Source organism: Festucalex cinctus, chromosome 13 (assembly GCF_051991245.1).
Source record: "Festucalex cinctus isolate MCC-2025b chromosome 13, RoL_Fcin_1.0, whole genome shotgun sequence".
NCBI lineage: Eukaryota > Metazoa > Chordata > Actinopteri > Syngnathiformes > Syngnathidae > Festucalex > Festucalex cinctus.
The window spans coordinates 13,927,501-13,951,995 of NC_135423.1; the positions used below are offsets into that span (position 1 = coordinate 13,927,501).

Here is a 24,495-nt window from a genome sequence, read left to right on the forward strand (position 1 = left end):
CCCTAATAATCCTTTGTATTCACGTGACAGTAAATTGGGGTTTGTAGTGCTAGTTTTTAACCCTTCGCGCACAATCTTCTCATCATTCCCTGGAGACATTTGAAAACATTGCTTGAGAAGCTTGAAACGGAGAGAAACTAAGAGACAAATTATGAAAAGAAGTATGTCACTCATGCAGATAACTGCAAGCCACAAGGGAGAACTGGTTCCTGTTCCACTATAAAAAGGTCTCCCGGGGGATTCAAAAAGATGTGAAATGGAATTCACAGAATGTTTGGCAATCAGGCACAAATGTGCCGCACCGGCTTCATCTTCATAAATTGATAAATGAAAAGTGCGAGGTAGTATGCACATATTCCGAAAATTAACTAATGTGATTTTTCTATGCAAAAGTTTGTGTTTACTTTGCAGTTACAGCAAGTTTTCTGGGTTAAAGTACAACAATATAAATTAAAGCATAACTTAAAAATGTATTTACATTTATTATTATTATTATTATTATTATTTTAGTTATCTTCATTATATATTTAAACTATGCTTGTGGAGTGGTCATGGACATGGATGATCGGGGTGGAAGGTCCCACTTCACAGCGGTGATCTGTGATCACCCTGGCTAACTTGACATCATCTGCCCATGGAGCTCTGCTTTCAGTTCCTTAGAAATGCACTTTGCATGCTTTGATGGCCTGCATGGACTGCGGCAAGCCAGTCTCTGTTTCAGTCACGTGAGACTGTGTGCCTCTCCTACACTGATTTTATTAAAGGTAATGAGAGGAGCCGCTTCCATTGGTCGCAGATCTAGTCGGCTGTGTTCACGTACACAACGGCGCAAATGCTTCTAACTGTGTGTGTCCACAAAAATACCAAAACAAAAGAAACCCCGCCCATGCGCAAAGTTAGACTTGGTGACTTTGTCCTACCTCGAGCTGCAATGTAATAAGTATTAAGATAATTAGGTGAACTTTTGAACTTGTGTTTGCTTGACGTGCTTCAAACACAATGCCTTTTCTCACACACACACACACACACACACACACACGCACAAAAAAACAAAAAAACAAAACTATGACAATGATAAATATGAATAATTTTTTGTGGTCTGGCAATGACATACCAGCGATGAACTACATGTGATTCACACTTCCTCACATTCATACTGCAGCAGCCCCACCCTCTCATTAATTGAGAGCCTTTACCAAAACTACCCTCGGGATGACCACTGGTGGGCCACACAAACAGGAAGTAGAGAAGAGGTCAGTCAATGAAAGGAGGAAGTGCTGGCAAACAGCAACAATGCAGATAGGAAAACAGCCCCCTCTTTTTCCCATTATAAATAGGAACAGACTCCCGCAATGTTGTGCTGGAGGTCATGAATGAAGTGATGGGAAACAATAAGGGTGCAAGGACGCTATTTGACCAGTGTAGGCGTAGGCTGAGAACGTCATGGGTCACCGAGGACATGAGCAAGCTCGACAGCACATCTGAAAATGAACCTCTAGGTTGACATTGTGACAATTTCCCTAATTATGGACGTACAGTATAAAACACATCCCAATGCAAATTGATGCCATTCACTCCAGTTACGGTCAAAAAGAGTTGTGTTAACAAAGCCAGGGGGTTCTTAAGAATATCTAATATTTCGCATAACTCTCTGTCAAGTGAAGTGCGGAATTAGAATCCAAACACAGACAAGGCATGAGAGTTGGGAAAGAGAGAGTCTTTTTTTAATACTGTATACAAAAACACAAAGGCCTATATGACGAAATATACTCAACACAAATCCAAACTTAAAACTTTTGTTTTTGCTCCCATTTTTTATGAGATGAACTCAAAGATCCAAAACTTCTTCCACATACACAATATCACAATTTCTTTCAAATATTGTTCACAAATCAGTCTAAATCTGTGATATCGAGCACTTCTCCTTTGCCGAGATAATCCATTTTATCTCAAAGGTGTGCCATATCAAGATGCTGATTAGACACCATGATTATTGCACAGGTGTGCCTTAGACTGCCAACAATAAAAGGCCACTCTGGTACTGACTGGTGATATGGCACACCTGTGAGATGGGATCGAATATCTCGGCAAAGAAGAAGTCCTCACTATCACAGATTTAGACTGGTTTGTGAACATTTGTTGTGAAGAAGTGGTGACACTGTGTATGTGGAAAAAGTTTTAGAAATGGGAGCAACAAAAATATAAACGTAACACTTGTTTTTACAAGTGTTATGTTTATATTTTTGTTCAGTATGAGTGACTACATTAAATAAGAGTCACTATTATAGGACCATAACTGCAATTGCAAGTGCATTGTAATTGCAATGCAATTTAGCATAGCAACTTCAAACAACATAGCAACTCTTCGTCATAAGGGACATAATACTAGTCCATAAGAACACAAGGACCCCATGACCCAACCCAGAATACAGTCATAACTATAATGATAAAAAATAGAAAGACCTGTTTGTTTTACCAATTGTCATACATAGTGATTCTAACACAATCAGATTCTTTTTTTCAGGCCTCTAAAAGGATAATGATATGATATGTATAAGCTATTTTCCCCAATCTTCAATAATATAAACTCAAGGGTCACAAGGTCACATGTCACACCTGCACAAATACAAAAGCTTAGTCAAAGGTATGGTGCTTCATCACTTTGGTTACCTAACATAGAATAAATAGAGACACTGATTAGTAAAATTCTGGGCGGTTCAACTTTATAATAAAGTGTTCAGTGAGTGTCAGTTGCAAGCATTACTCATATAGTCAAACTAGTTTGTACTTACCCTCATATAGAAACCTGTTTGGCGTCAAGCTGTGAGCCTGCAAGGAGTTTCAATGGAGCATCATCACAACCACAGCCAGGCACTTCCTGGAGGAAATCCTTAGCCCGGCCAGTCATAACATACTACAGAGTCACACTAAGCACAATGCACCATCAAGAATGTGACGTGAACGCTTCTCAGTTGGCAATTAAAATGAACTGGTTTGATCAAGCAAACACAAACCTCTGATTGAAATTGCCAAAATGCCTTATAAGGGAGAGAATGTTTTAATTACCAACATCAAAAAATACGACTCCCCAATAGTGTAATTCAAACGCTGGGTATCTTTGTTACACCTGCATCTTTATCAATTTGATACACTGACAGGGGGCTGCTGAGGACTCAAATATAAATGGTAAGAAGGACTAATCTCACCTGGGGGGAAGGAACTGATAATAGCTGTTATCCTGAGAAGCACCCCTTACGAAACGAAAATATATTTACCAATATATTATTTGAAATATATTGCAACATATTCAAATATATTATTTCCCAGTATATACAACAATATATTATATATTGTAAATATATGGAATTTTATATTAGTGATAATATATTACACAAGATATTATATCTTCATGTAATATATTGTAATATATTGCAAAATATCCAAAAAATTGCCGCTTTCCATATATCACAATATATTGAGTACAAGATATAATATATTTGTTTATATATTCCAAAATATATTTAATTATATATTCATAAATATCCAGTCATGCCTTGTAATTTATACAGGAAAATGTATTGGTAATATATGTAAAGATATAGTGTTGCATATATTTTCAATGTATGTGTCAATGTATTTTACATATATGGAGAAATATATGAACATATATGTAAAAATATATGAGAAAATATATGGTAGAATGTACCATAAATATGTAAAAATGTGTGCATTAATATATTTATTACATTATAGAATAGGTGTGTAATTATATAGAAATGTGTAACAAACAGTATATGGGCAAATCATTAACACAGACTAATCGGCATTTATCAAAATTCACCTTTATTTCCTTTTAAAAGAAAAGCAAAAAAAACTAAAGGATTTTGAGGCAGACATGTACTTTGTTCACAGGAACAGCATTAAACAGTGCAAATTATTGAAAGTGCAATCTTGTATAAGTACAAACAAATTTATTTATTATTATTATTTATTATCCTATAATAGTGCAATACACAAGTTGAAAATACTTATAAAGCTTACAATTTCCGCTTCACCTGATGTCTTAGCTCACAGATTCGATTATTGATGGACTTTCTCACATCAGCTTCTTTGGCCCCGGGAAACTGCTGGACAACAGCATCTGTTAAACAGAACAACACTGTGATTACCCACCCATGTCCTTCTGTTTTCTGTCCGTCTGCCCCACTATCTGTGTATATTACTGGATAGCTGATAGCCCATACATGCCCGCGCAAGCAGTTGAAGCCAAAGACTGCCATCTTACTCCTCCCATCTCGTGAGCAGACAACTGTATAAACTGTACGTATATGCACAGATTAGACATACACAGCTCGTAGGGTAGAGGTTGGCGGGATGGTCACTATTTTTTAACAAGTGGATGGTATGTGCTGCTTTGAAGACCCCTTTTTCTTTTATTGCTCAGTTCCTTAGACCCCAATATTAGATTTGGCAGAGGAATCTTTTGTTGAATTACAGGTATAATTCTTGAATAAAAAATATACAAGTTTCCTTCTGTAAACATCATTAAGCATATCAATTGTACATTTACTTAAGGCAAGTTGTAAAATGTCTTAAGTCCTCGTTTATATTTAACAAATTCAAATCACAAGTCAGGCTCTTTCTACTAAGTACTGGGGGTGTGACTTGCCTAGTACCTGACGATTCGATCCATAGGTCACGATTCGATTCGATTCGATACCGATTAATCCCGATATGAATTTGCAAGTCGATAGTTGCGATTTTTTTTACTCAAATTTAGAAAATACCATTCAGTAAACTTGTACACTGAAATATTTCAGTCTTAGAACTGTGAGCCACTGTATTTAACAAACATTTTTCATGTTTGAACAGCATTGAAATAAAATATTAAGGCTTATTGTTCCATTAATATAACATTCTTCCATGCTAAAGGTGTGAAAGTTAGACGTTTTGTTGAATATTTTTCCATCAAAAATGGATGTTAAAAAATCGATTCGGCTGCCTATTGAATCGATTCGATTTTTTTTGTTAACACCCCTACAAGTACGGTCTCAAATGTTCTTCAATTTTGATTCTGTAAATGTATAGGATCATATGCTGAGAAACATTCCTAGAGAGGAGCAATATGTTAGCCTTGTGGCTACAAAAGTCGTGGTTTATCGGCTATCCAGTCATATATACAAATCAGTGCTCTGCCCCCACTACTTCAACATGGATGGGCAAACTCGGTCCTCGAGGGCCGGTGTCCTGCAGGTTTTGGAGGTTTCCCTCTTGCAACACAAACTGATTCCAATCAACAGGAGCTTGCTGATGAGCTAATCATATACCATCTGTGTTAGAGAAGGGAAACATCCAAAACCTGCAGGACTCCGGCCCTCGCAGACAGAGTTTGACCCATACGTCCTGCTCTGGTTCACTGTAAATGTAAAAAAAAAGAAAAAAAGTCCACACTCGCAGAGGTGCCCTCAAAACCACCTCTGACAAATTCTTACCTTTCAAAGCTTGAAGCTTCCTTGGGTCGAAAGCCTGTCGACGCTCTGAATTGGGATCCAACTTGCTGCGCCCTCCTTTCAGGTTCGACTTGAGGAGGACTTCTACATCAAAGAGACCCATCAGCAGCACCCGCGCCATACCATTGGGGGTGGTACAAGCTCTTGCACTCTCCCAACAATGTGCTGAGATAGTGACATCATCTTTGCCAATTTTCACCTGGCATAGACAAAAGTAAAATAAAAATTACATTGAATTAGAATGTGAAGAGAAGAGAAAAACACCACAAGCAAAAATGCTATAAGTTCTAATGTTAGAAATTCAAATACCAGTACTTACTTGTGTGGGTCCGCGAAGTATGCAAAGTGATGTTTCGCCGAGATAGTCACTCTCAGCATCTGGTCCAACAGCATCTTTGGTGGGGCGGTTGTCAACATTTTCGTTGGTCGCGGTGTTGTGGGAAACTAGCTTTTTCACCTCCACCAACAGAGCAGGAATTTCTATTTTTTTATTTTTTTTTAAAGTACAAGATTATACAGACAGTCAATAACTTTGTCCACGAAGCCACACATCAGTTGACATATCAAATAATTATAACTGGAGTAATTTAGAGTAGACACCGACTCCATGCACAGTTTATCATGCTCGTTCATCCTTTTATCCACAGTGGTCCTACCTATCTGACTACACATGCCAATAATGGGCGACTGCTTTTTAGATGTAGATAGCACATTAAGAATCAGCCTCAGGCTATAGTTGTCTAAATACCATATGATGTACAATAATAATGAATTACATAATGCTCAATACTCGCATTTAACTACCATGCTTCACAGTTTTGAATTTTCTTTACATAAAGCCTTGATCTGGCTCTGCAGATCACTGATGAGGACGTCGTTTTCCTGGCTAGACAGCAGCTCTCAGTGTAGCCTCTTTTTCTATAACAAATACAAATTTAATGTCAATGTTAACACCAATGTAATTGAAAAAAATATTACAGAATAAATGATTAAAATAGTCAAACAAGGATACACGTATGCTAAACTAAACAGAACAAACATTTTGGCGTTTTTGTGTTTGTTTGTTTGTTTGTTTTAAATAACGCAACACTAACTTGAAGGAGAAAAGTGATAAATTGTGCTTTAGAAGAGCGACTCACCTGCTAACTGAAGAACAACAGCATCTTCGACGGGCCATCCATTAGCAGGCTTCTTGCTGTTAGTTGTGCGACATTGAACAAGATACGTCGTGTTTGTAATGGCAACTGGGTCAAAATAAATTATCCAGTTGATAACGAGGGCGAAGTCCGAACCTATATTTTGACATCTTCTGCTCCGGGCAATTCTTTTACCGTCGCCGGGAGCGAGCTACTCGGCATACTCTAGTCTCGCGTTCAAATGTTTCTTCGCGCCTAACATTGCGCATGCGCCAAAGACATTGCGTGCGCTATGATTGGTTGTCATTCGCGCTGAGCACTCTGGTAAATGTAGTTATTTATATCTCATCCTATCAAACGAGCTAAAGCTACAGACCAGCTAGGCTATGACAAACATTGAAAATGGACCGATCCAAAATGAAAAGAAAATATATCCTTCCGGATTCTGATCAAAACGGATATTCCAAGAAGAACCAGATGTTTAATGTTGAAAATGTAGTTGGTATGAAAGGGAATTTCATGGTAGAAAACAGATTTTTGATTTGATTTTTTTTTTTTTTTTTTTTTTTTTTTTTTTTTTTTTTAAAGAAAATGTATGCTAATTGATCTGCCACAACATCCATGTCTGTATTCATGCATACATCCAAGATCCAGTGTGGAGGGTTGAAAACAATGGAAGTATATTTCAAGGTGGCCAAAAATAAATATTTCATTATGCAATTTTTTTGTCTTCATTGTATTTTCTCAATGTTGTACAGTTTATAGTGGGAATATGTGAGCGCACACGCATACACATATATTACAGTATATTGTTGTAACAATCTGTTACACGTAAAAATATAGTGCTCCTTTTGGTCTGGACTGCAATACATTTTTTATATTTATCAATATATACACATATATTGTCTATGCATATATTGCAATATATAGTAAAATATAAATACTAAATGTCATATATGGGAATATATCGCTAAATGTATTGCATGATATTTTGCTATATATTGCAATATATTTTCGTTTCGTAAGGGACGTCCTCAGATAGAAGATGACAAGTCTAATTTGGACAAATAAGAGCGCCCGGCGTTGAGGCCTGCAACAGATCACGCATCAATTTGCACATTTGAACTAATTTTGACAGATTCAAACCCGCTACATGAGACGGTTGGAGAGATAATGGAAATTTCAGCCAGATGAACGCCACCGCACTGTCAAAAAGATAAATTGGCACGTCGGGACGAGGCCTGAAACAAATGCGGAATATTTAGTGTGCAAGCGTGCATATATTTAAATGGTTACAAGCTGACTTTTCGCTTTGGCAATCCATCATTTTGTGATGGGGAAACCTTATAGTGATAGGCCAGTTTTCATTATAGTAACACAGCACTTTTGAATTATTTTGGCCCTATAGGCCATATTTATTACTGGGCTACATTTTTGCTATTAAAAAAACAAAACAAAACAAAAAACTAGTAATTACTGATAGAAACAAGGGCACTCAAGTACTAAAGACTTCCACGAAGGCTTCAGCATTTTTTTCAGCATCACAAGATTTTTATTTTTTATTTTTTCCTCTGCTGTGGTATTAAGGCAAGTGTAATTAGGCCTTAATCATATTGTCACCCTCCTAAAATAATGGTCTAAGTATTTATTTTTTTTTTTTTCCAAAAAACATGAAAAACTGAACCAAAACCTGATTATATTATTATATGTATTAAATACTTTCATTTCAGGGATAGAATTGAATGATCTGTTTAGCTAAAGATGTAGTCGATTTTAGCAGAGGTGTTCAGCAACCTGAGATATTTAAAGTGGAGGTCAACCTTAAACATTTCTTGACAATCATATGTTATATGTGACGTCACTAGTCTAAACATGATATTTTGATTAATATTACATTTTTTGGAATTTGAATTACGAAGCAAAATTCAGCCATTATTATCCATCTCATTGTTGCTCAGGTCTCAGGTAACAACCAATCACAGCTCACTCTGACTGGTTGTTTCGTGAGCCCTGAGCAACTGTGATGTCATCTTCAGTCAACAGCAAGTGGCAAAATGGCCGCCCCCTAAAATGGATAAAAACAGCTGGATTTTGTTGCTTAAGCCATATTCCAGTAACACAATATTCAAAAGAATAACATATTTAGACTAGTGGGGCTGCATAGAACATAATATTGTTAAAAAAAAAAAAATGGTGTTGACTTCTACTTTAAATCTTTTTGGTCAAAATACAGGACTGTCTCAGGAAATTAGAATATTGTGATAAAGTCCATTATTTTCTATAATGCAATTAATGTAAATAAGCAAAAATACCATACTTTCTGGATTCACTACAAATCAGTTGAAATATTGCAAGCCTTTTATTGTTTAATTGCTGATTATGGCATTTTTTTTACTTGGTCTGAGGAAATATTCTAATATTTTAAGATAGGATATTTGAGTTTTCTTCAGCTGTAAGTCATAATCAGAAATATTAAACATAATAAAAGGCTTGCTATATTTCAGTTGATTTGTAATGAATCCAGAACGTATGGCATTTTTGCTTATTTAATTGCATTACAGAAAATAATGGACTTCATCACAATATTCTAATTTTCTGAGACTGTCCTGTATAAATTAGGCTATTATTTTAAGAGTGTGACGATACTTGAATTTTAATGTCACCTAAATCGAATATTTGCTAATATGATTATGTGGTCAGTGGACCGATGGAGTAAAGTCGAAATATGACAACGACAATCAATGTCATATGACACACATCTATACAAACAGCAAAACTACATGACTGGAAAACTGACTTCCATTTCTTTTGTTGTGACTGTCGGATCGAAGGAGTAATATCAATTATATCTGTGTGTGTCGTATTTCACATAGCAAATTTACACACAGCTGGCATGGGATTAATTCCCACACAATGTCCCAATTAGTCACCCTGTGACTGACTGCTGTCCTGGGTGCAGTCCACCTTTTGCCAACATTCAGTTTGGATAGACTTGAACTCCTGATGTGACCCTGATAATGATAAACAATTTAGAAAAAGTCTGACTGAATGCATACCATTGAGTTAATTGTCAACAAAACATTCTGGGAAGCATACCAAGCACTCATAAAATAATCTGACTGAAAAACCAACCAACATATCCTCTCCTTGGCAGAGGTAATTATGGGATGAGACACCAACAACTGAAAAGTAACAATTGAGAAACCCACTGAGGAGTTCCTTGTCCCCACGGATCCGCTTCAGGGAGTACATAAGACACGCTGCTTATAGGGCAGCATCCAAGGCCTTTCACCTTAGAGCTGTTAACAGGCATGCCTGTGATCCCAAAGCCCAACTGTTAAAGACCCTCTGGGGTTTAGGACTGTAACCAGACACTTGGAATAACAGAGGATGGAAGCACCATGCGGAGCAGCCTCATGTGGCCAGGCTGACTCTGCCGCACCCTTTCTTCGGCCAGGGTAGAGGTCATAGGGTGGGTGCACTTTTTCACTCCTTTCTCGCTCCCATTGTCAAACGACAGTCAAGACAGTCAAGGGGTCAGAGTAAGATGGGTCCCAAGGGGGCTTGTGGTAGATGGACACAGGTCAGATCCCCACCCTCCCAATTGTAAGTCATTTATCACCATGCCTTGAATGCGCTTGACAAGTCCAAGAGTCAATTTCAATGTATTAAAGCCATTTTGCAGTTATTGCGAGAGGAAACGCGGTTGTTAAGGCTTGTGAATTATGTCATCTTTTGGTGTGGCACATTCAGAAAATGTCTGAAATATCTGAGCATAATCATAGGTGGGTGCCTCAGTAAATTTTGCCACTCCGTCGTTTATCATTCTCCAGTGGCCAAAAGGCTCTAAGCTGTCATTCCTGACGTAACCCTATAAAGCCAAACGTATCATATTAAATACAAGACATTTTGAGCCCTCTATTTCATTAGTATAATATTTTTTTCCCCATTAAAACCCTGACATATATGATCTGACACATGCATTGCAGAAATAGTCCATTAAAGGGCGGTATCACACGGCTGATGGCTTTTCCAGTACCTTGCAAGATCGCCCCAATTGAGAAAGGAGAGACAACACTTATTAATAGTGGGAAATGTTTTTTTCTGATTTTTATAAATACTAATATGTTTGATATGTCTGTTTATTTTGACAGTTATAAATGACAGTTATAAATGTACAAATTTAAAGCATTGTGACCGGATGTATCAAATATGACGCAAACCAAAAGTCATACCTGGAAGCTGATTAAAAAAATGTTTTTGTTTGTTCAAAAGGACCAATAAAAGCTCTATTTACAAAGCATCAGACTTTTTTTCTCATATATTTCATGGTTCAGACTTTACAGGGTTTTAAAATACACGAACTGAGCACTAAACTAATCTCTGCATACAATCGTAGATTTGTTAGTGAAGGAGTCCGTCAGTGATGCACCAATATGTCCATCGGTACTGACCTAGTAGTGTTAGTGATGTAGTAGTTAGTTAGTGTTTGTTAGTAGTTAGTGATGGATGAAAACGCATTCCCGTCATTCGTCAGCAAATCAGTGACAGACTGGCAGACCTTCCGCCAGTACTGACAGAATGCCCACATCTGATATGTCCTCTTGAAGATGTTTCTGACACAAATCATTGAGGCACGAGGTTTTCCTTGTAGAACCGACAGGCAGCAGACATGATATTGCTGACAACCAGTACCGTAAAGAATTCAGGAGCGTACCGGGGGCTGTCCAGTGTGCTTAACTTCACCGACCCACCGACCCTTCTGGTATTTCAGTTTGCAGCATTTACCAGAAGTGTGACCGCCAATTTATTTTATCCAGCCCTGTAAATATTAAACTCTCATTTTAATAAGATGTCAGCATAAAAGAATGTGCGGTCGTGTCCCAACATGTGCTCAGTCGTATGCTTGCCTACTGTTTGCAGTGGAAAAGGCAGGGCTACGGGTGATTCCAAGTAAAATGATCACATTTGTTACCTGAAGTCTGGACAACCAAGGTACATAGACTTGACCACTGCCCAGCGCAGATAATACCGCTACTTTACCACTGTGAGTAGAGCTGGGCTCCAATCGCAAAGGCCCTGTCATGGGCCCGTAAAAGCATCCCTCAAGCTTAGCTCCAGAGTGAAGACCTGATTAGAGTTTCCGGATACTCTCCCAAGGGTAAATAGTATTCTACTCCACAATCTCCAGTGGTGTCAAATCCAGGTCCACAAAGCAAAGCCAAAGTGTGGCAGGATTTTTACTCTCTGGACCTGGTTTTGACACCTCTGCCAGGCTCAACTTTGTTGTAGGGAGTTGTTTTTCTTCTGACCTCGGTCTCCTCTGAAATAAAATTCAACGTAGCCTACAGGCCAAAAACAAAATACAACAACAATCCCTCATTGGGCACCATGTCTTTTTAGCGTCTTGTTACAACTCACGAGTTCAATGCACTGTAGAGTGGTTTACTCTGCACTAAAGTTATTCAGAGAAGCAAGGTCCATTATGCAAAAGTATAATAAAGTTAACCTGAGAGTTCAAATCCTAATGCAACACTTAGCTGTCAAATGGAAAACTTGCAAGGCTGAAATGAGTATTGTTGATTTTGAACACCACACTTGTGACCTTTTTTTTTCATGAGTGATTTGCTTGCACGAAGGTTTTTTTTTTGTTTGTTTTTTTCTCTCAACATCACACCTTCAAGTGGGCTGGTAAACAAATTCTATAACTCCCATGGGTGAGCAGCTCAGCTAACCACATTCTTATGTGCATGTCTGCAAAAGAAAATGGAAATGCAAAAGTACTGCAGTAGAGAGACACACATCCTAGATACACGCACACACACACACACACACACAGACAAGGGCGAATCGGCATCTCAGCAAAAGTAAACAAAATTAGAGCATCTCCCTGGCAACAGTTCAAAAACATCAACAGTGACCTAGAAGTAAATATGACATTAACAATGTTTTCCCGAGACACAACATTCAACAACAAAATAATGTGCAATGTACACTTGCTCATTTCTGTTTACTGACTTTCTTGCATGACCCAACTGACCAAAGTGGACGAGAGCTGACCAAGGCAGATTACCAGTAGATACTGGGCTGCCCATTAAAGTGCCTATGAAGTATAACATTTAATTCTAATTTTTATGTCGTCTTTTTAAAGGGCAGACAACATTAGCTATTAAAATTCCACTGTTGTGCAAATCACTGGAGACTCCTTATGTGTCATAGGGGCACCTCTAGTGGTCAAAAGTGGAATTTCTCCTACTTCAGTTTTTCCTTTTTCCTCTGAGGACTTTATTACAGTTTCAGGTCCTAATAACCACAATTGTGTTGAGCACTCAAATCAGCACTTATGCATATGATCATGTGAAAATGCACCTGTCTTTTTGATTCTTAAAAGTTCAGAAAAAAATGTTCCTGTTTGATTCCGGCCATTATTCTATTATCTAACATTATGGTCCGTAAATTGATTGGAAGGGAGATAATGAAAAGGAATGTCAAAGGGTACAGTGGGGGAAAACTCAGAGGGGTGTGTGTTCTATGTTTTGTACACTCAAATAAGGGTGTGCGAATACAAGAGGAAGAAGGTGGCCTGCTTAAAGGAAATCTAATTGGAAGCATGTGTTGCAGTTTTCTGAGGGGTGAGGGGGACTATATGTTGCGTTTGTGAGTGAGGGTGCTAGTGATAGAAGAAAGGAGGGGGTGGGGGGGGGGTGTTTGTGTGTAGGGGGGTGTCGGTGGCCGTCTGGTGGTTGGGAGGGCATGAGAATGTAAACCTTCGACGTAAGTGAGGCGATTTGCTGGGGCCTGGGAATACAACGTGGGGGCTGGGAATGGGGGGGAGTTCTGGAAGTGGACACAATTTAAACCACATTATCTGACTAACAAATAATAACAACATGTAGTAGAACCTCTCAAGCTGATTGTGATACATTCTGAGATGCTGCTCAGCCTCATATTTGCTGGGATTTAAATACTATTTTACCTTTAAAAGGGGTGGCTGCAATTAAAAACAAAAACAACAACACTTTATGACTTTAAAAAAAAAAAAAAAAAAAAAAACATCATTAGATTTGTCAGTAGTGGTACATGAAAAATATAATCCAAGAAAACAATCAGCCATCTCTCGCCCCATCTCGTGCCCATGTGTGTCCACGAGTACACAACAAATGATAAAAATTTTGTGAGTCACACCTTCTGTCTCTGATTGGTTATTTTTCCATGTGGTGGCTTCTTGTACAGCAAAGCACAAAATGGGGCTAGAGATGACTTATAATCAACTAAAATTTATAATAACACAAGTCCATGTCATGTTAATACGTTAACACATTAAAACACCAAGTTATGATGCAGGTTCATGTAAAAAGAAGGTAACCAAAAATGGGAATTTCTAAATTAAAGTTAGCGTTAATTGCTATGCTGACTTGCCGGATTAGCTGACAGCTCACATTTATGTATTTATTTATTTATTTATTTAAATTGACTTTTATTACAACAACATTTTTCATCAGATTTAAATGTTATGACAGTTGAGGTATCATTGTATAATAGAATTCGGACCTGCACCAGTTCGCTATTTATGGTGACGTTAATGAGTCCGACCGAGTACCGAATGAACTTAAATCGATCACTTTATTGTACCCATTCCGAAAAATGTGTCCTAGGCCAACAAATGAAAAATCCAAATAGACAATTTGACATTCTACTTTTGTGCTCCTAAGTACAATAAATTCAAGACATTTTCTGGCTACACATGCTGCATCGTGCACTATCCTGCTTTTCCACCAGTGCTTGTTGGGGTGTGCGTGAGTGTGTGTTTTAATTTGCGGCTGTTTGTTTTCACATTTTGCAAGCTAAGATATGATGAAACATGCACATGATGAAATAACCTGCATTAAAGCTGTAATTCTTCTATGTTTATTAATTAAAATCAACACTGCACCCATTTTTTATTCTTTTTTTTTTTTAAGGCCAACAAAATGCTTGCAAAAAGTCTACTGGTATTTGCATTATATACGCAGCATTGGCTTATCATCTGAGCAAGTTTATGTCAGCCTGCAGCCCAACCACTAATACAATAAGAATGCCGCATGGGGGAAAGGGAACATATATCTATCTCCCTGTTGGTGACTCCCCAAGATTTATACACATTCATAAAAAAATAATGTTTGGCTTGTGGCCCGGCTCAACATCCCATCCTCATGTTTGGCTTTTGGCCAGGAAAGAAATGACAACAGTTTTTCTTATTTAATGTTATAAATAGCAACATGCAGGCAGGTGAAAGAAAAAGAGCGGGGCGGCAGTAAAAAAATAAAATAAATAAATGATAGAGGAGCAGAATAAGGAAGAGTTGGGGAGGTAGAGAAGAATAAAAAATGGGTTAAGGAGGAGACGAAAAGGGGAAATGGAGGTCTTGCAGGGTGGTAGCGACACCTTATAAGACCCTCCAATGAAGGTTACATCGTTCCTTTCCGCCTACACTTCCAGCTGCCCCCCCCTACCCAATATGCCCTGGCAGCACCTGAACTCTGGGTCTCATCACAGATACCTGCCAGGGATTAAGCACAACCTGTTACTCCTCAGTGTCAGATGACTGAGCTCTCTCTCTCTCTCTCTAGCAGACGCGCACACTCAAAAAGAGGTTGTAATAGGAACCAACTGGGCTTTTCAAGGCCGTGCAGTGGTCCAGACAGGCTCATTCATAACCCTGTAGTGAGTTTTAATGAAGGAAGGTTTTCTGGGGGAGCAATGTGGCGGCTGTGTGGAAATGATGAAGGTAGAGGAGGCGGAGTAGGCATCTTCTTCCTTGTCTCCAGCTACACCGTGTACTATATCCAATATTGGAACGAATCCTGGACTGTTAATTTGTCTGTTATGGATCGCGTCTGTCTTTGATTTGCATTGATTTATATTTGGTGACTTTTCTCAGAAGTCTCACAAAACTTCAAAGTTTCATTACATTATGAGGCATCAACGTATCTTGCGAGACCTCAGAATACTTCAGAATAGCCAATTTGAGTGAGAATCAAAAGGCTTGTGTTTGTGTTGCTTTTTCTTTGGCCTTTTACAATGGGCGGTCCTGAAACATGGCGTGTTCACTGTCTTTGTTTTTATGTCTGTTGTTTACTTTATCGACATTTTTCTGTGCAGTATGGTTGTTTTTGAAGCGCTCCATAAAGTTGAGTTGAGAAAAACATGCCACATTGAAGGCATCAGTAGCAATGAGACACAAAACAAAAATTATGATCAAAGGTCTTTTGTAATTACTTTTTGGCATGTGGCTTTTAGCCACAGTAAGGAGGTTAAGGGCTTCTTCAGCAAAGAGGAGTACTGTGTACTACTGTGTCTAGAATGCAAACAAAATAATAATAATTATTATTAGTGATGTGCGAGTACGGTATCGGTACTCGCGACCATGGTTGATATGAGTATCAACTGCCCGATTTACCGTCATGAGCTAGGTATGAGAAATTAAAAGAATAGAAAATTGCCATTAATTTAATATAATTTTAAGGAATACTGCTATATTGGGATGTATAGATCATTGCGCAATCAATGAGCAACTGCTTTATGTCATATGGCACATTTGGAACCCCACTTGACCACATAGGACAAATAGTAGTTTCTAATAAAGTTGCTCATAACCTGGGTTCGATCGAATATTGGGGAGCCAGTCTCTGAGGGCCTAACCGACTCAAATGATTCCATCAGACTTGACCATCATTGGTTGCAGGGGATCACGTGACATTGCTTGGCCTCTTGGTTCTGCAGGGAATTTGGTGAGCTCAGTTGTCAGCTTGTGGCTGTTGTGATGGTACGACATGTGATTTCTTTATTATTGCAATCCCTTCATGCTAATTATGTCTAGCAAAAAGGTAAACACGAATATGTGCAACATGAATTCACATGTATAATGTAACACGTGGTGTTGCTGGATTTAGGTAGCATGCACTACGGTAAAATTGTATGTAGCCCCATTAGTGTACATCAAGTTTGTTGTGTGCATCAGGTCCACACAGTTCGAACATGCCCCCAAAGAAAGCATCCAAAAATAATTTTGACTACATGTGTTGGGAATGAAACAAGTGATGGCCGTCTTAAGCGTCTTTAAAGGGATCGTTCGGCTTTTTTAACATGAATCTCAATTTGATCCTCACCTCCCGTGTGTGCGATCAGCACTGACTTACCCCTGACAGCGTTCGGTGACACGCGTTCTGGTTCGGCGTTGGACGAGAGGAAAATAGTCCAGCAAGCTGGCTGGGGTCTCAGAAATAAAGCGCTTTTCTTCTAAAAACTATTTGTTTTCAAAAGCGTGATACATTTCCATCACAATACTCTTTTCTGAATAAAATCAGACGCCATTACCGCCAGCCACTACTTTTCTGTTCGTTCGTATCACTGCGCGGCGCCCTGTAGAACGCTAACCGACGCACTGCAGCCAGCTAGCTGATACTTCCGCCTGAAGTTGTTTGCCTTTTCGGCAAGTCAGTGCTGATCGCACACACGGTAGGTGAGGATCAAATTGAGATTCATGTTAAAAAAGTCGAACGATCCCTTTAAGATCCATTTGAACTTGTGTACGCCAGCGTCTCAGCATCCATAATGGAAGCCAAATGCTACGAGGTGTTGAAGGCATTTGATGCATTTTAGAGAGCCGAACATGAAGAGAGCAACGATCACCTTCGTCCTGCTTTTCAGCGAGCGTGGATGGGTGCTGCGTAACCTGAGCTAGTGAGACAGCCTTTTTACGCCCCGAGGTCAGCCTGAAGTGAACACCAATAAACCTCAGACTGGCACACATTCTTTTTGTCAAAGTCAAAAGCCAACAAGTATCCCATTTTCTAATGGCCGTTTTTAAATAGCTCTATACAAAGTTCTAAGGACAAGAATTTTCATCTTTAAAGTGCACAGCTGTGCACATCAAAGGTTTATCTATTCATGCAATGCAATGATATGATTCAGCCAAAGGTTGGAGGTTTGAACCGATCGAAGTGACCTTGTGCAAGATACTGAACCCTCAGTTGCTCCTGATGTTGCATAATCAGTTAGTGAGTGGGGAGTGTTAATGCGCTTTGGGTACCTTGTAGGTTGAAAAGTGATAGACAAGTAAAAGCCCATTTACTAAATAATTCATTCACTGCAGAAGCAGTAACAAGACAGGTACAATAATGTGTGTGAGGTTAGAAAAGTTTGGGATTTTTCATTCCGTTTTTTTTTTTTTTTTTTACTTTTGTTTTTAAAATTTAGTTAGTTTTAATTAGATTTAGAGCAAGTTTGTTTGATTTTATTTTTTGAAAATGTCTTAAAAACAAATAGTTGAGTTTTTTTTAGTTTTAGTGTTAGTTTTATTTTTTAATATATGGAGAAATTGTCGAGTGCAAGATAAAAAAAAGGTCACTAAGTATTGTGTAACATGGTACACAATGCTGAAGTATCCATCCATCCATCCATTTTCTTGACCGCTTATTCCTCACAAGGGTCGCGGGGGTTGCTGGCGCCTATCTCAGCTGGCTCTGGGCAGTAGGTGGGGGACACCCTGGACTGGTTGCCAACCAATCGCAGGGCACACAGAGACGAACAACCATCCACACTCACACGCACACCTAGGGACAATTCGGAGCGCCCAATTAACCTGCCATGCATGTCTTTGGAGTGTGGGAGGAGACCGGAGTACCCGGAGAAGACCCACGCGGGCACGGGGAGAACATGCAAACTCCACCCAGGAAGGCCGGAGCCTGGACTCGAACCGGAGACAATGCTGAAGTAAATACACTTAAATGAACACTGAAAGCTCATGCATGATAATTGATTGACAAGAATGAAAACAGATATTTTCTCTATAATTATAGTTATTAGGGATGGGCGAGTACCGATACCGATACCCGATACCAGCCTTTTTTCAAGTACTCGTGAAGCCGAGACGTTGAGTGAGTCCTCCTTGCCTGTAGGTGGCGCTACCCTGCAGCAGTTTAACACCATGGCAAATCATGAGGATCACTTCCTGTTTTGACATCCATGAACCCACAAGCATGTCTGCGTTTTTCACCGAAACTTCACCGGTTTGGAAATACTTCAAAATTGTGAATCCTAAACTAAAAGAACATTTTTGTGTTTTATTTTGAGCGTTAACACTATTGGAGAGTGACCGTGCTGTTTTTTTGGTCAAAATTAAAGGAAGTGTTTTTGTTAAAAATATTTTTAGTGATGTTTTTTTTAATTTATCAAATGTACTACTGGTATCGGCACTTGGTATCGGTATCGGTAAGTACTGAGGGTCTGAGTATCGGTATCGTATCGGTCTGAAAAAAAGTGGTATCGAAAATCCCTAATAGTTATCTTTATAAACGTAAGATATAGTTTCAGTTAGTTCATGCTTGGTTAAAAGCATTTTCGTTTTTATTTTTTTTCATTCACAAAAACAAATTTTAATTATAGTTTTTGTTAATAACTGTAAGAGCTTTGGTGTGAGGTTCACGTCACTCACAGAAACTGCACTCGCAAGCCACAAAATACAGCGCACACATGCGCGTCTTTAACAGACAGTGTGGGAGAAATGGGGGGAATATCACCAACCTCCCACGCTCTGCTCCTCAGCTCTGGTGGCCACACAGCCTTTCATATTCCCCACATAATGACAGTGTGGCTTTCAGCTCAACCCAGGAATGTTATATGAAACAAACACAACAACACATGACTACATTGTTCTGTGTCTTACTGGTGTTAATTGCCTAGGAAATATTCCGCCCGCATAAAGATGATTGATTTAATCGGATTTTCCCTCTGTCGATAACTGTGTGACATTAAACAGTGGGTTGCGAAACAATTAGGGAAGTCTCATTCGCATGTCCAATACATCATAACATGTAAGTAACCAGGTATACGCAATGGACTTTTCAGATTTGTGCTTAGAGTGACAGCTGTTTTTACTTACTGTGTTGTAATTTACTGTTGACATATTGGCAAAATGCATAAATACACACTGTTAAAATAGCAAATCACTCGAGGGCTTTAATTTGACATATGAGTCAATGTGGTTGTTGCAAACCAAATCCAGGGTTTACACTGCCTTGTGCCCAGTAATGAGAACAAGTGCTAGAGAAAGTAGAAAGATGATGATGTTATCTATCCTTCCCTCCTTCCTCTCTTTAGTTTTTCCTCTGGTCACTTGAGATCTCAATTTATTGGAAGTTTGAGGTTTCTGGGGTTGGCATAAGACTCTGGTTTTGTAACCACGCAGGAGGGGTTTTGTTGGTGCTGGATTTCACTTTGATGGATTGGATGTACTGGCTTCTATGGATCTCACTCTGCCTTATCGATCCTTCCCTCCTTCCTCTCTTTAGTTTTTCCTCTGGTCTCTTGAGATCTCGCTAAATTTGCTGGAATTTAGAGGCTTCCGGGGTTGGCGTAAGACTTTGATTTTGTAATCATGGGGAAGGCAGGAAGTGTTTGGTCGGTGCTGGATTTCACTTTGATTTATCTTTCTTTTCTCTTTATTTTTTTCTGACCTTTTCTCTGGTCTCCTGACCATTTAAAGGAAGGCTCCTTTAATTTTACATGTATGGCTTGATCGGCAGTAAATAGTTAGTTTAGCTACGAAAAATGCATAAGAGCTGAAGAATACACCCTTATATTGATTTATTTAACTTTTCTTCAACATAGAAGTACTTCCGTGTTGCAACGCCCCCGAGTGGTGACGTCACTAGTGTGTATACTCGCTTGGCGAACAGTAGTTCACGCAGACATAACAACGGGGAGGACACAAACTGTCACTTATGCCTTTGTGTATTGCAAAATTTTGCAAGGCGTCGGCAAGGAAAAACCCGCGAGACCCCCTAAAAAAAAAAAAAAAAAAAAAAAAAAAAAAAAAAACCGACATGAGTAGAAGGACAAGCAGGCGTGCGCGCAGCGAACATTTCAGGCATGAGGACTTACATACAAAATATGTTACAATTTGAGATGGGGTACGCCACACGCCTAATACTAAAGCCCAACGCAGTACCGAGTATCTTTAAAGAACCAGACGTGGGAAATAATCAAGCCGATGGAGGATCTCTGGCGGCTACTTCTGCTAGCAACACGGAGCTCACTCTCACAACAGCCGGCACAAATCGAGGTCTCCCTACGGCCACTGAAAGATCTCGGAGAAGCGAAGCAAATGTAAAGCGAAAGGTAGGCATGTTTCGGGGGTGGGGGGGCATTCGTTATTATACTGCATGGACTGTTTTATTTCATAATTCATTTGAAGGTGGCCAACGCAGGGGCACGTCGGCACGTTACCGTAATGCACAGTATTAACAATCGTTGGGGCGGCTGGCTTGACTTCGTCTTTTCGAGTGGCGGCTGGCCTGACCGCAGTGGGACGCTCCGCAAAAAAAGAAAAAAAAAAACAGCTAGGGGAGGTTGGGTGCTGTAACGACGATACATTTAATTTTACTATTTTTTCTTTTTCCTGAAATATTTCGTCAGTTCCACACGTTTTGCATTGCTCGTACTGTGTGTCACATTACCTGTTGGATATTTGCTCCTCCAAGACTTTTCTTCTTCACATCTTTCATCGCAACCAAAGCTATCCTGAGAATGTCTATTTAGTATTGCCATGTTGAATGTCTGATGTTCCAGGATGCAGTTGAGATTGTCCGCAAGGAACCGATCCTCGAGTTTTTTCATTTCCAGACAGCACACATTCATTTGCGGATTGTCCATTCATGTGCAGCTCCCGCACGAACACCACTCACCCCCCGCCTGATTCACTCGTTCGTCAAAGTTTATTTTGTGCCCGAAAAGACCATCTGGCGCCACAACTTTCACATCCAAGGCAGACTTTCCTTCGGTAGAGTTATTTTGTCGTGTTGGCTCGAAGCGATAAGGTTTAATCCTTCCGGGTTTGACGCGAGATGCACGGCTGCGTTGCATAGTGCTTCCATAGTGTAGCGTTTACACACTAGTGACGTAAACATCCGGGTTATTTAGTCACGTGTAACAAACATGCCGGCGTTCGATTCATTTTAACATCGGTTTAAAAGTTATTAAATGTACATAAAAAAATAATCACGTCACCAAATTAATTATTGAAAAAGTAGCAACTTTTTGCTGCTAAAAATGGATCAATAAGTAAAGTGTTCCTTTAAACTTCACGACTCTGGCAAGATTCTGAAGTACCTGGTTAAGGCGAAGGGTAATGGGATATTTATAAGGCTTTAGGTGAATTAATGAGTATAAATTTATACGTATTTGCACGCACGCACGCACGCAAACACACGCACGCAAACGCACACACGCAAACGCACGCACACAAAAAAAAAAAAAAAAAGCAATGATGATATGACGTTGAATCGGTAAGACTACCGAATGAACAATTCTGAGCTCTTTAAAAAAAAAAAGAAAGATGATGATGATTTTTTATTGCTACGAGTAAACTTTGACCTTTGGCGCTGGAATAATGTTGTTAGTCATCACCAAAAACTATATAGCTGAGCAGCTATATTATAGTTTCATTAAGTTTACCATATGACAGGAAGAATGCAGATATTTTTTTTCCTGGAGTGTGTGGCAGAGAAGGATGGGAAAGTGCGTAAGACCCCAGAGGGATGACTTTGAAGGGGAAACTGAAACCTATGGAAGCGTGGAACTACCATCGTGGAGTAAACATTTTTGACTGGCAAATACATTTGAATGTATTGAAAGCATGTTCAAATGCATTTGCAAATGTGCTTATACTTGTAGGCTAAATGCTAAAAACAGCATTTTCCCCATCATGCTACAAGGTGTTGACTTGCACATAGGAAAATAAAAAAAAACTTTGATAGCATTTGGTCTCCATTATACCAATACATTACTGTTATTCCTATTTTTTATGTTTTTATTATTATTTCTACAGTGCGTGATTTCCGTTCAAAATGTCTTCCAATAATGCCACAGGGTAATGTACTCTGTGGCATTATGGGTAAAATGTCAAATGGAAAATTGCTGATAAACATTGTTCCACACTATCGTAGAAACCAAGTTTGGTTTTGAAGTAAATCTTTTGTGCCACCATATTTTTCTGTACAGTATTTTATTATTATTATTATTATTATTATTATTATTATTATTATTATTATTATTATTATTATTATTATTATTATTATTTTATTTATTTATTTTTTTAGACAATTGAATAAAGTTGCAGGATGCATTGAACTGAATGAGCTATAATGCGAATAAACTTATATTTCATTTAATTTCATTTCAGGTCATTTCAATCATTTATTTAATTCAGACAATAGAAAAAAAGACTATAAAACAATATTCTTCATCATTGAATGATAAGGAGCAGAAAGAAGACATGTCTTGGTATATCTGCTCCGTTTCTCCCCAGAGTTCATTTACAAGTTAAAATAACTAAAAAAAAAAAAACAATATAAACATCAATAACAAAATAAATCCAAACAGAAAAACAATATATATAACAATATATTTCTTTAATAAGCTGGCTTTAGTCATTCTTTTAAATATAATTTTTGAGTTGGATTCTTTAGTTTCTATTAGTGTTGTTCCGATACCGTTTTTTGGCCCCGATACCGATTCCGAGACCCAGCTTTGCAGTATCGGCCGATACCGATACCATACCGATACCTAAGTTTTTGTTGTTTTTTTTTGACATGAAAACATGAAAAAGCTGCCCTGCCATTGGTTCAGAGCATTCAAAGGCCAATAGGATATCTTAGATCGGCATGCAGTGAGCATGTCACATATCAGTGAATGTCATGCACGAGCAAGACACAAGATGCTGCATCCAAATCCTATATTAGCGTTGGAATTAATTGTATCGGCATGTTGCTTGTGAGTACTCACCGATACCGATACCACTGTTTTAATGCAGTATCGGCACCTCTGCCGATACCACTATTGGTATCGGAACAACACTAGTTTCTATATTGGGAATATTGAGTATTTTTGGTGCTGATTTGTGAGTGTAAAAAAGTTGACAAACAAGTACAACAACAAACAAAGCAACATTGTGCCTGTTGTGCTTCGGCAAGACAATCCAAGACTTTGTAAGACTAAATCACGATATGGACATGTTCATTGGGAACAAAGTGATGATCTCCCGCTGCGCCAAATTGTTGCGTGGGAGCGGTTATGTATTCAAGTCACACTGGGCACTTGGCTGGTGTGCGGAGATTTCAGCAGGGAGGAGGAGGTCATCCGGAGTTGAAAAGAAGATGGCTCTCTTGTTCTGTTGGGCTTTCCTCTCTCTGATCACCGCATGCACGGCGGGATGAATCACCCACCAGCCAGCTGGGCCGGGTGCCAAAAATGCAAAAGCTGCTCGGTGATTTCCTGTCTGAGGGGTCTTCTTGTAGTCGTAACGTGATCTGCCACCCCACTCAGTCCAAAAATAACCTGTGTCCCTGCAGGAGATGGCAAAGCTTTCGGGGCACTTTTGCAGACCTCCCAGCTTCCTTCCTCAAAGGATGCTGCGAGGATGAAGGCGATCGTCACTCAAACTTCGCTGTCCAGTCAGCGACTGGGGGGGAGGCAAAGCCAAGGCCGCTGGATTTGTGTGAGACAGGTGATACTCCTCAAAGGGCCCAGTCGTGTTCCAGCAATAACAACAAGAAATACAACCAGCGCTTGTTATTTGCCGACGTTGGCTCTGCGGCTTGAAAACCCCGAATGTTCTACAGCAGAGTTTCACAAAGGAAAGGCGGTGAGAATCAGCACGCCGGCCTACGTCTGGGCACATTTTGCTTTCACAGTTGCTCTGCGTTGTGACCTCAGTGTGCACTTGCAATGCAAACATGACTCTCCCTTACAAGATGGATAGGTATAGCATCAAAGATGATGAGGATAAAAAGGGCCACTTATATAGCCCA

General features: G+C 39.2%; 1 long non-coding RNA gene across 2 annotated transcripts; it reads right to left on the reverse strand.

The window, feature by feature from the left end:
• Positions 1 to 3,951: 3,951 nt before the first annotated feature.
• LOC144033396 (uncharacterized) lies at positions 3,952 to 6,882 on the reverse strand. 2 transcript variants are annotated; one of them, XR_013287966.1, is made up of 5 exons: positions 6,650 to 6,882; positions 6,344 to 6,428; positions 5,830 to 5,990; positions 5,493 to 5,709; positions 3,952 to 4,141 (listed from the first exon to the last, which is right to left on the reverse strand). It is a non-coding gene; the product is annotated as an uncharacterized LOC144033396 (long non-coding RNA). The 2 variants fall into 2 exon arrangements; XR_013287967.1 differs by lacking the exon at positions 6,344 to 6,428.
• Between the last annotated feature and the right edge of the window lie 17,613 nt (positions 6,883 to 24,495).